Source organism: Protopterus annectens, chromosome 6.part0 (genome assembly GCF_019279795.1).
Source record: "Protopterus annectens isolate FY-2018-M chromosome 6.part0, PAN1.0, whole genome shotgun sequence".
In the NCBI taxonomy this organism is placed as follows: domain Eukaryota; kingdom Metazoa; phylum Chordata; order Ceratodontiformes; family Protopteridae; genus Protopterus; species Protopterus annectens.
The window spans coordinates 584,001,538-584,014,709 of record NC_056737.1 but is presented as its reverse complement, the minus strand read 5'-3'; the positions used below and the strand labels follow the sequence as shown (position 1 = coordinate 584,014,709).

At 38.2% G+C, this 13,172-nt stretch overlaps 1 protein-coding gene across 1 annotated transcript in view; it reads right to left on the bottom strand.

Annotated features, from left to right (window-relative positions):
• The window catches only part of MDGA2 (MAM domain containing glycosylphosphatidylinositol anchor 2), a 4,933,289-nt gene that overhangs the window by 566,142 nt on the left and 4,353,975 nt on the right, over nt 1–13,172 (bottom strand). The window lies entirely within an intron of this gene.

Genomic DNA, 13,172 nt, shown 5'->3' with positions numbered 1-13,172 from the left:
GTCCACAGAGCAACAGGGTGAGGGTTATATATTGTGGGCATTTAGGTGTCATGCATTTTGTACTGTCATGGAACACAAGCAGAACATGAAATGAACCGTGCAGGCTGCTCTAGGAGGTAGGGAAGGCTGGTGGCAAGACAGCAGTAGGATTAGGCGTATACGTATGCTGTCTTGTTTTATATAGATATATATATATATATATATATATATATATGTATATGTGTGTGTGTGTGTGTGTGTGTGTGTGTGTGTATGTGTGTAAAACGGTTGTAGTTAACAGGCTATTCACTTATAGCACCCTTCCCATTTTGTCTCCACTCCGTAGGTCCAGACGAATACATGGCTAAGCAGGTACTGCAACAAAAGCCTGTCCAAGCTGTGGTTGTGTAGAGTGATGGTTCTGTGAGTGCCTTACTGGAGGGGGAGCTAAACTCTCAACATCAGGTTGTCCAGCACCACTACCTTTAATGGCATAGACACAGCTGGAAAAGCTGAGTGCATCAGTGGCTGAGAATAAGATGAACACATGATTTTGCCACATGGACTACCTCCTAGAGCAAATAACAGATTCACTCATCCAACCCCAGAGGGGGTTACCCACCATTATCACCACTCATGTAGAGTTGTCTGCTAGTAATGAGCAGCACAGTTCCTTTCTGAGTTGCACAACAGTTTACATACTGGCCACATTCCTCTCTATACTGTTGTATCCCCTTCCTATTGTCTGCATTCCATGCCATATACAATGATCCACTCCTCCCTGCTACCACTTGTTCAGAATCGATATATCTCCATCCATTCAGTTGCTCCCAGTCCTAGTTTCTGCACATCCATCCATGTTTGTCTTTCCTGTTCTGTGTTTGTCTATTTATTTCAGCACACTCTCCTACCTCCCACCCTCCCGCTCTTCATCTATTTTCCTGTGAACATTCTCCATCTCTATAAATGAATGAGAGCTCTATTCTTGCAAAACAAATGCCCCCGCTCCTCAGACTACATACTGATTCAGTTTATCCTTTTGTATATCCCTCTGCTTACTGCTATCCCCCATCCCTACTTTCCTAAATACCCCCTTTCCATCCCATAATTTGTCTGTGTATATGCCCACTCCATGACAGTGTACATAGCTCTTTGCTTCTGCTGTTTGTATATTTGCAGCACTTCCTGTCACTCTGCTGCTGAAAGTGCTAGGATGCACAATGGGTAGCATGCTAGGATGTACAATAGGTAGCATGTTAGGATGTTCAATGGGTAGCATGCTAGGATGTACAATGGGTAGCATGCTAGGATGTTCAAAGGGTATCATGCTAGGATGTTCAAAGGGTAGCATGCTAGGATGTTCAATGGGTAGCATGCTAGGATGTACAATGGGTAGCATGCTAGGATGTACAATGGGTAGCATGCTAGGATGTACAATGGGTAGGATGCTAGGATGTTCAATGGGTAGCATGCTAGGATGTACAAAGGGTAGCATGCAGGGATGTAAAATGGGTAGCATGCTAGGATGTACAAAGGGTAGCATGCTAGGCTGTACAAAGGGTAGCATGCTAGGATGTGCAATGGGTAGCTTGCTAGGATGTTCAATGGATAGCATGGTAGGATGTATAATGGGTAACATGCAGTCTCACATGCACAAACAGTGTCTGTGTTAACATTCATGAGGGTATCATGAGGGCTGTGCAGCAAAGAATGCCACCTTTGTTAGTACACCCCTATCTCTCTCTGGATATCATAAGCAATGTGCAGCAGAGAGTACTGCCTTTCTTAGTATACCTCTGTCTCTCTCTCTCTCTCTCTGGATATCACAAGGACTGTGCAGTAGAGAGTATTGCCTTTCTTAGTACACCCCTGTCTCTCTCTGGATATCATGAAGGCTGTGCAGCTGTGAGTGCTACCTTTGTTAGTACACCTATCATATCTGCTTCCCTACACTCCTGTATAACTGTGTTGCTGCATGGCTGTGTCTGCCTATGCACTCACAGTGCTGCTTACCTATCAACAAATGGGAGCTACAAGGTGCTCTGACATGCTGCATAGCCCTATTGGGATGCAGACTTGCTCCATTCACTTCCATGTTTTACCACATAGCTGTGCCAAATGTTAACAAGTACAGGCAGGTACACAACACTTTTCTTTGAATTCCTGCACCTGCTTCAAATCTACTATGTTAAAAACTGAAATACTTTTCATGTCAGTTATAATGGCATGCACAATCTCAATTGCATTTTTTTCTGTAGTCTCATTTGCAACATGCACATCAATGCAGATTCTTCCCTTATTCATTTTTTCCCCAGCATCTGTGGCATACTTATTAGCAATCCCAGAATGTTGGTTCATGTACATTTTTTATTTGCATTACTTTTTTTGTTTTACAGCTCTTCATCATTTTTTGCCTCAAGATTATGCTAATATATTGGCTTCAGGGAAGACCTCTCTGAAATTTAAAGTGATTGTTTTAGAACTATTCTGTGTCATAGAGGAGTTTTGTGTAATAACTTAATAAATGTTTTAGTCTCCTATTTAGAATAGTAAATGAGTCAGCTGTATATATTTTTTGTATTAACACAATTGACTTTGCTGCAAAGTAACTAAACAGTAACAACTGTGCTGCTAGTAGTAGAGAAAATACTGAATTCCAAGATGATTTATACTAATGGCAAGTCAGTGTTGACACTAGTATGATTCCAAAAGAAGGCTTACATGATTTATGCAAATTAAGCTGTGACCTTTTGCTACATAATGTAGCCACCAAAATGGAACAACACTAAGGTAAAACAAGTCCACAGAGAAACATATTCAAAGCAAGAACTATGACTACGGAAATGCCAAGCAGCAATATTTAATCACGTTGGGAGGGTGGTTTAATGGCTAAGGTGCTTGCCTTACAAACACAAGATGCAGGGTTTTAGTCTCACAAGGGATAATTGGCTAAGCTTAAAATGGCTCGCAAGGGCAGTTAGCTTAGTACTAAACTATGAACTATGAACGAGCAAAGCTTTCAGGTATATCAACTCTTCTTCAGAGCGTTAAAAACAAAAACTTTTTCAAACACTCCATTTTATAAGACATTTAGATGAATTATGTGACACAGCCTATTAATTATCAGTTAAAAACACAGTACATAAAAATAGTGCATTCAATACATTGCCTAATAGTTAAATAATTATCAGTTCTAACTTTTTAAACATCTTTAAAACACTGCATATTGTAGCTAATGTAGGCATGCTTGCTTCATTTTTAAAATAGGTTTAATAGTAATCATAGCATTTATCCAGGCTCAGTACCCACCTGCAGATGCAGAATCCAATTATATTCACATACCGCCAGCCTGTTGCTTAAATATCTCATAGCCTTTTACATAATTTGTATAACTCTAAACTTAAAGTCATGATCCTTGCTTTTATCAATAATATGCCTAGCTAGATCATTTGTGGCAATTTTCCAATTTTCCTATGTATTTCTGAGCAATGAGCAGTAATAGGGTCCTTCAATTTGTGTGTGCACTTACCTAAGTAAAATGATGTACATTTCACACAGGTAGCCAGATATACAATATTAACTGTATTACAAGTCGCAAAGCAATGGAAATGATATTTCCTTTTAGTCAGTGGATGTGTGAAAGAACTATCGGTCAATAGATGCTTACAATATGCACAACTGAAGCAAGAAAATGTCCCTAGCTAACTGAATGGCAATTCCTATCAGTAATTGAGATATTTTTATAACATAATTGCTTCCTCAGGTTCGAACAATTCCTATAGGTTAAGGATGATTTTTCACTAATAATTTCTTTAATTCCAGGCATAGATTCCAAAATGCCTCTATTCTTAGCAATAATCCTTTCACCTGATTGGTTCTCCTAGTATCAGACCTCATTACTCCATGAATTTCATAACTACCTTTAATATGGACCACAGAACAAAACAGGTTACTGAAAAAAAAAACTGGGTGATTATTTGTGAAATCCCACTTTGAGAGAAAAGTTAGGACACAAACCTGGTTTCACATTTAGAAGAGATAGGAACCTGAAGGAAATTTTGGAACACAGATCTAAAGAAAACATGCACCGGAAATGTCATATGAAGAAATGTGGGCTCTGTTCCCAATGTAAATTCATTCTAATGTGTGACAGGTTTCTTATTAAAAGCAATGAATTCAAACTTAGTTCAAATTTTGACTGTAATTCTAGGAAGGTGGTCTATGCATTATGCCAACACTGCCCATGTTTTTACATAGGTAAAACTGAGTGTAGGATAAAGGAAAGAATTTATGAACACCAATACAACATTAACAAAAGGAACCCCAACAATGCCTTGGCAAGACATGTTTTGCACAACAAAAGTGACACATTTAAGTTTGTAGTTATAGAAGGATTAAAAGAGGGAATGAGAGGAGGTCCATAGGTACAGTTATTAGAACTAAGAGAATAATATTGGCAACTGACTTTGAATGTCCATGGTTGGCCTGACTAAGAGAATAATATTGGCAACTGACTTTGAATGTCCATGGTTGGCCTGGACTTACCAAGTCTTGTTCCATTGCACCCCTTTTGAAATTGAAAGGATTGACTAGGTAATGAAACAGAGGTACGGGCGAATGGTACAATAATATCTCTGGCCCCTTTGCTATGGGTTTGCACTTTAAGTACCCTTTTTTAAAGCTATTTATATGAACTTTAACACACATTTTTCCTCCTATTCAAACCCCTTTGAGGAAATGATGTATGACTTACATTTTATATATGCTTTAATTTTATATACTCTTTAACTGAATGTTCCTATTGCCTGTTACAAATGGTTTTAATGTATTTTACCATCTCATTGCATGCACTGAATGTTGAGTTATTTTTAGGTACTAGGTTTTTTGGAGTGATTTTTATGTATACGATTGTAACTTCTCATTTTAATGTGAATTTGTTTATTTATTTTTATCTAAGACTTTTTACAGAAACTAATATATTTAAAAACATAAACTGTTCAATACAAAAAGTTTACATTTTCTTAGCTGGCTTGCAAGATTACATACTGTCAAAATGAAGTGCACTTAAATCTTCAGAGCACTAGATGGCACTGTCATACTAGGTTCATAGGTAGGTACTAGGCTATCATCCCAAGGGCCTAAGTAAGCTTAGCCAACAAGGTTCCCTGGCTTACGCCACCCAAGAAAGTTATTTTCCTGTGCCACTGTTGAGCAGGGTATCAGAACTGATCCCCAGGGTGTATTTCCTATTCCCCGTCCACTTATCAAGATTTTTCTTGAAGAGTGCTAATGAGGTACTTTGCTTGACATAGATGGGTAGCTTGTTCCAGAGTATGGGAAGTCCATGGGACAGGAATATATCCCTCCAGCATGACCTGTTTATTGTGGTGGCAAGGTTTAGGTCACTAGTAGCTCGAACGGATTTGGATTTCTTTATGTGTAGCATGTCCAACAGCTCTGGGTTTGACATAGCTTTATATGTTAGGCAGAGATCACCTCAGAGGAGGTGATATGCTACAGAGTAAAGCTGGAGTTTTTTGAGACGGTTGGTGTAGGGCATCTGTTTGAGGCCAGTAATCTTCTTTTTGAGGTACTTCTGTGGCCTTTCCAGCTGCTGCAGATGTCTTGTGAGGTACATTCCAAAAGGGGCATTGTGCTCTATAATGGGTCGAATGAGTGTTGAGTGGAGAGAACAATGACTACTTTTTTCCTGGATGAGAACCCTTTTGCGATGAGGTGTGCCATGTAGAAGGACTTCCTGACCACTGTGGCAATGTGATTATCAAAGGAAAGACTACTGTCCAGATGGGTCCCAAGGTCTCTTATCACAAATTCGGTGTTAAGTAGACTGCTGTCTATGTGATAGTTGATGGGTACAGAGTTTTTACCAAAGGGGATGACAATGCACATTTTGGCATTGAGCTTGAGGCCATGGCTCTGACACTAGGCATCTGTCTCAGTGAGGCCCTTCTATAGGATGTCCACATCATTTGGGGACTTGACTATGGCTCCTAGTTTGCAGTCATCTGCAAACTTCATTAGCCAGAGGCCTTCTGTGTTAGCCTATACTTCAGAGAAGTAGATAACAAACAGGAGAGGTCCCAGGACTGAACCCTGTGGCACTCCACTCACTGGTTTGAAGTCCGATTTGAAGTCTGTAACTTTTACAGTTACCTAAGAATGGTTGGAGACATTCCCTCTTGAAACATCAAAGGAATTGCTGCCATTGCTCATGGATGTGTGTATAAAAGTTTTGTAACTTAACTGTTTTTATATTCTGATGAAGTTCTGATAATGGACGAAAGCACCTTCTATATATGAAACTTTCTGGTTTTGTTTATAAGTTGTTTTAGCAAATAAAACAGTTGTTGCTCATGACCTTCTACCTTGGATTTGTTTTGGTTTTAGAGCTTCTTGGAATTTGTGTTTTATAAAAATGTAATGTTTGAAAAAGTTTTTGTTTTTAATGCACTGAAGAAGGGTTAATATACCCGAAAGCTTTGCCCATGATTAAATATTGTTGCTTGGTGTTTTTGTAGTCCTATTTATTTATTTATTTCACATTTCTTAACTTTGTTAGTCCAACTAAGTTTGCAAACAAACCCATTTTCAGTGGAGATCCAAGGGGTAAAGCCCCAGCAAACATAAGTAAAGATAAAGTGACAATATATAAATATTAAATAACAATCACAATACAAAATAATGTAAAAAAGAAAAGGTTATTAACTATTTGCATTGCATTGATAGTAAGCAACCCATTTTCAGTGGAGACCCAAGGGGAAAGAGCCCCAGCAGACATAAGGAAAGATAAACACACCGGACAAAAACTATTAAAAATAATAATGCAAATACGAAATTAATTATAAAGAGAAAAACAAAAGAAAAACATGAACATTAAAGGTTGCACTGATAGCAGTGGTCTAAATTTACTACATATAACAGTAAAAACAAAAAGATACCATTGTTCAAAAGAAGGAAAATGTACAGACATTGATAGGAACTAGGGGAAAAAAGATAAATAGTGTGGACAATGGGAGGGGAGAGAGAAAGAAGGGGGCTATAGCAGTGCTATAGTAGTAGACCTGAGGGTTTAGGAAGTTAGTTTAAGCAGACGTTACTAACAGAAGGAAATGCAACAGGTTAGACACTTCTTTCAGTTCAGAAACAGTTCTTTCTTGTTTTGAATAACCTCTGCAACATGACAGGATTCCAAAGGAACTGTATGAGGAACTAATCACTCTGAATAGAGAAGGACGAATTGGTGTGGCATGCTTGCAAATTTTCACACGTCATGCCAGCTGCTCATATCTTGTCACAGCAGCTGTAACACAATTTAATGCACAGTTTAATACCAAGTTTTCCATACCAAGCATATGTCACTGACACTAATTGCTAGTTTTTACATTCTGTCAGACTGTGTATGAGTAAGACTAAGGTACAATGGGGGTTGGGAATTTGTTTGTTCCCCACTGTAGTTGCTATAAAAGAGCTGATATATATATATATATATTTATATATTTATACATATATACATTTCAATGTATTTTTTAATGATTGTATGGCCAAACCTATATGTATACAAAATGCACCTCACATGTATACACACACACACACACACACACACACACACACACACACACACACACACACACACACACAAACACACAAACACACACACACACACACACACACATATGGTTTACTATCATATTCTTGTAGCCCAATTTTGAGATCCCGTAACCCTGAGAACATAATATCTAAACTCCATATCTCAAATACCAAATTCTCCCTACCACTATGAACCCAGGAGTAAGTGTTAACATGGGTTCTGAAGGGGTGTGGATCTAGGAATGAGTGCTAACATGGGTCTTGTATGGAGGGATAATCCGGGAGATCAATATTCTGGTGATCTTTTTCAGGAGAGATCCCAGGTGGTATTTATGTGGAAGTTTGACCAAGGCAGCAGGAAACTTCTGCTTCTCTTTTTGATAGTTACTATGAGATGTTTTACATCCATTTGAGCCATCTACCACCAAGTCAAGCACAAGAGACCCTGTCTCATCCAAACGACATCACACTCAAGAGTGCAGTGCAACAATGTTATCCTGCAATATTCGTGATTTGAAAGTTAATATAATCACCTGGAATGGGAATAAAAGCCATAGTCTTCTTATCTTCCAGCTCTAAAGGTAAGCACGCTACCTGTTGAGCAACTTACACTGTGGCCGTTATCTATAGAAATTCAGGAATTCCTTTCCCTAAGTATTACACAGCATAAGGGTTCTTTTTAGCAAGGTTACATGGCAGGTGGAAGGTTAGGAGTAGTTTTAAGTAAAGCATGTTTTGCAGCTGCATCGTATATCTAACATGCCTCATTAACCTTGTTACAAGTACAGTGCATTTGTAAACAAGGTGGATAACACCTTTGCCTCCTCCTGTTTTATTTTCCTAGACATCTAACAATAAACATGTAAAAGCAGCGATCAAGGATGGAGTACCCACTCCATAACAAATAGGGAGCATGCTCACCATATTACACATTATTACATATTCAAGGTATTCCACAGTGTGATCATGCTTTCCCTTATGACTTATGTGGTACTTAAGGACATGTTCATGTAAAATACACTAAATATGCTCAGCATGCTCTTCAGTTATTAGGTAACTACATGGGGGAGATGAGTTACAGAGTTTTATACGTTGTATTATTTGGCAATTTCAGGCTACCATGGTTTAACAACCACTGTCCAGATGTGCCAGATCCAGTGTGCATGTGTAGCTCTAAAATAAGAAAATATTTAGTATAAGAATTAAACATTTACCACGAATATTATTTAATGCAAGAAAGCATTTTATTTTGACAGGTTCTATGTGAAGCAAAAGTTCTTTTGAATTCCACTAATTTCTGAAGAAAAAAGACTGTTCATTAACACTATCAGAAGCAGAACATTTTAGCAAGCTCAGCATTATTTAATGGAGAAATTATTAGGCTTTTAATAATAATCTTTCAGCTAGCACTACTTTGACAAACATTTTTTTTTGCTAAAGCAACTAAAAGAGATTTAAGCACTTAAATATCACCTTATGTATTCACCAATTTGAATATCTACATATTTGTATTCCATAACACAATAGCGATGCCTCACAAGTTGCAGAGATTTAGTTACAGCACAACATGTTTTCCTTTTACGAATATTTCTTCCTTTGCTTGAGGTGTGAATAAATAAATCATATCTAGCGATACAGTTCTTTTCCATCCCATAATTAGATAAAACAGCAATAACTTTAATTTTGTATTCCAAGAAGGCAGCAGTAATGCCATTCTTGTTGAAACAAGTATCTGACACATACACATGTGGCAAGTGCTTTTTTGAAACAACTTAACATTCCAGATTAATTAACATGTTTGCCTATACCATATTACTGAATCAAATATGTATTTTTTGACCTGGTGTTGGAAAAGTGCAGCAATTGTTTATAGACCCTTATTTCTTGCATTTTTCAGTTCCAGTACACATTCTTGCTCTTTGGTGTCAGTATATATTTTAACTCATCATCCTTACTTCTAGTAATCTTTCCTAAAATATTTCCGTAAATTATTTTTTGGAAAGCTAAGTTAAAAAGAACACTTTCTTTTTATGCCTTTTTATTGTTGAAAGAGTAGATCTGGGGCTACCATTCCAAATCAGGATATCCCATCAGGTATTCTGACTTGCCTCACAGAACATGGTTACTTAGTTGGCTCTCAACACAGCTAACACTATACCATAAGCCCGACGATTTAGGCTAATCTGAACATTCCACTAAAAATCAGTATTTAGAGCTTTGAAATGACAGAAGTCAAAATAATATGAAGCTAATTCTCTTTCTATGTGTCTGTCCAGATCAGGCAGCATTTTGTGTTAAGGTATGATGAAGACATAGAATATCTACACAGGCCACATAGCCTAAAGTTCTCAGTTTGCGGCTGAGATGTAAGTGACATTGAAAGTCTGGTCTGCCTTTGCTGTTTAGAGAAATAAGCAGTATTTTCCTTGTTGGGAGTGACGGCGTGTATGGGAGAGAAAATTATAACTTTACATGGTACTAACATGAATGGGAACATAGGAAATGAGTATGAAGGAAAAGTGCTATTGTGTGTGTAAGTATGATATACACTCCTGCCCATCCACCTTTACTAATGTGTGTGTGAACCCTAATTTTAACCCTGCCCCTAACCTCAGTCCTACACAGTGCATTACTAAAAGCCCTTTTCCTAACATTACCATTATTCAGTTGATGCTTTATGGGGGTTTTCTAGCTGGGTTTACTGATTTAAGGCTGTTTTTTACTTGGAGAGAAGAATTTAATATTTTGTGATTTTATCTTTGTGGTATTCAGTGTTTTAGGCATTTCCTATTTTTCGATATTCAACCTTTCATGATATAATCATATATGTAGTATACATGTGTGTACGTGTGTGTGTGTGTGTGTGTGTGTGTGTGTGTGTGTGTGTGTGTGTGTGTGTGTAGACATACAGATAGATATACATGGCTATCACTAAGTTGATTAAGAATAATTTTTTTTCCAGTGCAGATTTTGCTGCACAAACTGTTCTTTAAAATAAAGAAATGATATTACAGTTTAGCTACAGATGGTATGCTAAGGCATTATTTCACTTTAATTATGCTTGCACAACTGTAGAAGTAATATAAAGATACGTAAGGGTGGCATGGAGGTAGAGCCTCCACATTGTGGAGGGGTGTGGGAGACAAAACCTTCCTTATAAATACATAGTTTAGGTGATATTTATGTAGGCAATGAAGTGTTTTCGTTAGCCGTTAAGAGTTTCTGCTTTTTATGGGAAGGAGAGTGGCTTTTTTAATGTGGCCACAAATGTAAAATAACTGATTTTAATTTCTGATCATTTTGTTTTGTGTGCGTTGTTTTGCAATGGAGGATGACTTGTGACTGAAGTAGTTTGATCACTAATGAAGAGCAATTGCTTTACATTTGCAATCATTTGTGCTGCAGTGAAACGCAGTATTCAGTGTTATATTATTAATAGGATGTGTGCCAGCAAATAATGAATCAATCCTATACAAGTATTATATATGGGCTCTAATTCAGCAGATTTATGACTTAATTTGATGAAGCAATGATACAATGTTTTGACTTGCTGAAGTAATGATGCAATGCCTTTTCTTATTAGATCATTAGATGGAGCACTGTTCCATCAAATTAAAGTTAAGGAAGGTATTATTTTTTACCATTTGTGTGCGATCTCGGTTACTAAATTTAGACATGCAAAAGTGTGATGAGGGTGACTTGGAAGTGCAGGGCACTTGCCCCCTAGAAATGTATTTACTGTTTACTTAATACAAATGAAGGCAGTGGTGCTGGAGAACACAGAGGTCCTTTTGTAGCCTGGACATTGATAGGAAAACTATAAAAAGTTATTAATTCATTTTATTGGTATAAATGTGCTGAGGGGGCAGGGGAGATTGCTCACCCATTCTATTTGTTTTGTGTGTGTGTGTGTGTGTGTGTGTGTGTGTTGCAGTCTGTGGACTATGATGTCACATGAATCATGAATTCCACCTCCCAAATTTTATAATATAAGATGTTTTTGTGTATATCACACAACTTACCCCCATTACCATTCCAGTTACTTAATTTTTTTAAATATAATTTTTCTATTAATTTCAAATGGATCCATTAATTGCACAAAATGTCTGGTGAAGAGGAGTTACTATAGTTATGTAAGTTTTTATGAATATGGTTGTCTAGTGGGTGTTTTTTAGCTGTATTTCTGAGGTAACAAGCAATGCTTTGTGTGTGGCTGTGTGTGTGTGTGTGTGTGTGTGTGTGTGTGTGTGTGTGTGTGTGTGTGTGTGTGTGTGTGTATACGTGTATACGAGCCCACACTTTAACTTTAAATTTTGAGTAATTTATTGTAGTATAATCAAGGTTATAATTATATGATATGATAATTTTAAGAAATATTTTATTTTTATTAATTTTAATTAAATTATTTTATACCTGGTTTGTGGGTAATACAATTTTCTGGTTGGCTAGTTTTATTTCCTTTTTATCTACTAAGCAAAAGAAAAAGGTTTTAATGTTTCCTTTACATTCTTTTGACCAGGATAATGGTTGTATATGCACATCTGTAAATCTGAGTCTGGCTGCCTCTTCTCTAGCATAAAATAAATGTCTGTGCATGTTCCCCTATATGTTGTCAGGTGGGTGTTCAGCTGCTCTATAACCCCTGCTATGCCCACTACTCCTCAGTAATGTGTCATGCTACTAGCTACAGCAAGGTAACAGGCAGGTATACTGCTGTCCCATAACACCTGCCATGTCCACTGCTCTGCAGTAATGCCTTCTGCTACTAGCTGGCACAGCAGGGTAAGAGGTAGGTGCTCTGTTGCCTCATAACCCCTGCTGTGCCCACATGTTCTTCAGTAATGTCTCATGCCACTAGCTAATACAGCAAAGTAATAGGCAGGTGTTCTGCTGCCCCATAACCTCTACCATGTCCCCTGCTCCTCAGTAATGCCTCATGCTACTAGCTGGCACTGTGAGGTAACAGGCAGGTGTTCTGCTGCTCTGTAACCCCTGTCATATCCACTGCTCTGCAGTAATGCCTCCTACTACTAGCTGGCACAACAAGGTAACAGGTAGGTGTTCTGCTAGCTCATAACCCCTGCTGTCCCCACATGCTCTTCAGCAGTGTCTCATGCCACTGGCTAATACAGCAAAGTAATAGTCAGGTGTTCTGCTGCCCCATAACCTCTACCATGTCCCCTGCTCCTCAGTAATGCCTTATGATACTAGCTGGCACTGTGAGGTAACAGGCAGCTGTTCTGCTGCTCTGTAACCCCTGTCATGTCCACTGCTCTGCAGTAATACCTCATGCTACTAGCTGGTACTGCAAGGTAACAGGCAGGTGTTCTGCTGCTCTGTAACCCTTGCCACGTCCAATGCTCCTCAGTAATGTCTCATGCCACTAGCTAATACAGCAAGGTAATAGGTGGTTGTTCTGCTGCCCCATACCCCCTGCCATGTCCACTGTTCCTCACTAATGTATCATGCTACTAGTTGGCACAGCAAGGTAACAGTCAGGTACACTATGCCCCATAACCCCTGCCATGTTCACTGTTCTGCAATAATGCCTCCAGCTACTAGCTGGCACAGCAAGGTAACAGGTA